The 2,500-nt window shown below is 45.1% G+C and overlaps 4 non-coding genes across 4 annotated transcripts in view; all 4 read left to right on the forward strand.

Moving 5' to 3' along the window:
* trnas-aga (transfer RNA serine (anticodon AGA)) overlaps positions 1-37 on the forward strand; it is an 82-nt gene extending 45 nt beyond the window's left edge. Inside the window, exon 1 of the tRNA in view lies at positions 1-37. This exon is cut by the window's left edge and continues 45 nt beyond it. This is a non-coding gene — a tRNA (tRNA-Ser).
* Positions 38-1,146: 1,109 nt separating this feature from the next.
* trnak-uuu (transfer RNA lysine (anticodon UUU)) lies at positions 1,147-1,219 on the forward strand. Its single transcript has one exon. It is a non-coding gene; the product is annotated as a tRNA-Lys (tRNA).
* Positions 1,220-1,480: 261 nt separating this feature from the next.
* trnas-aga (transfer RNA serine (anticodon AGA)) lies at positions 1,481-1,562 on the forward strand. Its single transcript has one exon. It is a non-coding gene; the product is annotated as a tRNA-Ser (tRNA).
* A 346-nt stretch (positions 1,563-1,908) lies between these two features.
* On the forward strand, positions 1,909-1,980 carry trnah-gug (transfer RNA histidin (anticodon GUG)). Its single transcript has one exon. It is a non-coding gene; the product is annotated as a tRNA-His (tRNA).
* The last annotated feature ends 520 nt before the right edge of the window (positions 1,981-2,500 follow it).

Genomic DNA, 2,500 nt, shown 5'->3' on the forward strand with positions numbered 1-2,500 from the left:
GGGTCTCCCCGCGCAGGTTCGAATCCTGCCGACTACGTGGACATTTTCATCTTGTTTTTGGTTTGGACATTCTGGAGCCCGACTTTAAAAACAGTGACTATTACAATATACTCTTTGAAAAGAGTCATGTTAGGAAAAACATTCTGTCTTTAAGCTAAAGCGTACAAGACTGTTTTGTATCCAGAGGCATCACGGGCAGCACCTCCAATGGCAGACTGGTAATGTGTGATCGCATAGTGGTTAGTAGTCTGTGTTGTTGCTGCAGAAAAGCTGGTCTGAATTCTGGATCATGGCGGGTGTTTTTAGAGTGGAACTGAAAGTGAGCTCTATGTTGCCACCTTTCCTTCAAGCACAGTTTTTTGTACAATGTGTCGCTGACATGCTCTGAGTGTTTGAGTGATTTGCCACTGGGAGCTTCTTTGAGAGCCCAAACTTCCAGGCTTAAACCCTGCCAACCATGGGAGTATTCCTCCATCAGTTTTGGCTCCGTTGCTTCAGAGGGAACATGGTGCTGATACATTTTCTAATCACTAGGTGTCAGTACATTTGCTGACTGTTTCACAGAGTGAAGTAGATTTGCTCTTTGGTATAAACAACTGCACATTTGATGTACAATATACTGTTTTTTAACTAATACTGCTAAAAAGAAAAAGGGAAAAAAAGAAAAAAAAGGTTTGTCTGCAAGGACAAGGCTGGTTGGTATTCAGTGGGACCCCAAGCAGGCTCTCCAGTGGCAGAGTGGTAGTTCGCCGTGATCGTATAGTGGTTAGTACTCTGCGTTGTGGCCGCAGCAACCCCGGTTCGAATCCGGATCACGGCAGGTTTTTCAGAATGACACTGAAATTGAGTTTCATGTTGCCACCTGTACGTCAGCCCTGTTATTTTGTGGACAGTCTGTTTCTGACAAGCTCTGACTGTTAGAGTGAATTGAAACTTGAACCTTTTTTTGAAAGCCTAAACTCTCAGGTTTGATCCCTGCTGACAATGAGTGTCTTCCTCTGTCATGCCTTTGGATGTCTCTTTGTACAAGAGGTTATTTTCCTTCAACTTGAATTGTCACACAAAAGAAAATCTTGCATCAGAATTTTTTTCTCCCACCAACGTTATCACTGTTGCTGCGCAATACCGCAGCGCGTTGGAGGAGAAGCCCGGATAGCTCAGTCGGTAGAGCATCAGACTTTTAATCTGAGGGTCCAGGGTTCAAGTCCCTGTTCGGGCGGGTGATGTTTGTTTTGTGCAGCAGGACCTTTTGCCGTTGATCTCTTTCTGGTCTACCTTGGTGCCATGCAGCAACGCATGAGTTGAAAGGACATGGAATAGTCATTGAGGGTGTGGACAAGTGGTTAAGGTGACGGGCTACAAATTCATTTTGTTCTCCTTGTGCAGGTTTGAATCCTGTTAACAGCATGAGCTTGATTTCGGTGAGCAACGCCACAAAACATGAAATGAAAGAACATGGAAATACGGACACCTTGTATTTGTAGTCGTGGCCGAGTGGTTAAGGCGATGGACTAGAAATCCATTGGGGTCTCCCCGCGCAGGTTCGAATCCTGCCGACTACGTGAATGTTTTTATCTTGCCTTTGGTTTGGACATTCTGGAGGCCGACTTTATAAACTAGTCACTATTACAATAAACTCTATAAAAAGAGTCATGTTAGGAAAAACGTTCTGTCTGTAAGCCAAAGAGCACAAGACTGTATTGTACCCAGGGGCATCACAGGCAGCACCTCCAATGGCAGACTGGTCATGTGTGCAGCAGATTTGCTCTTTGGTATAAACACCTGCACCTTTGATGTACAATATTTTCTTTTTTAACTTGAAGGTTTTATCTGCAAGCTAAAGAGGACAAGACTGGTTGGTATTTAGCGGCATCTCAAGCAGGCTCTCCAGTGGCAGAGTGGTCGCTTGCCGTGATCGTATAGTGGTTAGTACTCTGCGTTGTGGCCGCAGCAACCCCGGTTCGAATCCGGGTCACGGCAGATTTTTCAGAATGACATTGAAATTGAGTTTCATGTTGCCACCTGTATGTCAGCCCTGTTTTTTGCACACACTCTGTTTCTGACAAGCTCTGAGTGTTAGAGTGAGTTTCCACTTGAACCTTTTTGGAGAGCCTAAGCTCTCAGGTTTGAACCCTGCTGACAATGAGTGGATTCCTCTTTCATGACTTCGGTTGTCTCTTTGTACATGAGGTTCTTTTCCTTCAACTTTAGATGCCACACAAGAGAAAATCATGCATCAGAGGGTCCTGGGTTCAAGTCCCTGTTCGGGCGGGAGATGTTTGCTTAGTGTAGCAGTACCTTTTTTCTGTTGAGTTTATGTTGGTCTACCTTGGTGCCATGCACCAACGCCGCAAGGCAAGAGATGGAAGGACATGGTAACACAACAGTTCTTAGGGGTGTGGCCAAGTGGTTAAGGTTATGGACTACTTTTATTTTGAGGGTCCAGAGTTCAAGTCCCTGCTCAGGCGAGTGAAGTAGTACCTTTTTCTGTTGAGCTTCC

Source organism: Garra rufa, chromosome 14, assembly GCF_049309525.1.
Source record: "Garra rufa chromosome 14, GarRuf1.0, whole genome shotgun sequence".
Taxonomy (NCBI): domain Eukaryota; kingdom Metazoa; phylum Chordata; class Actinopteri; order Cypriniformes; family Cyprinidae; genus Garra; species Garra rufa.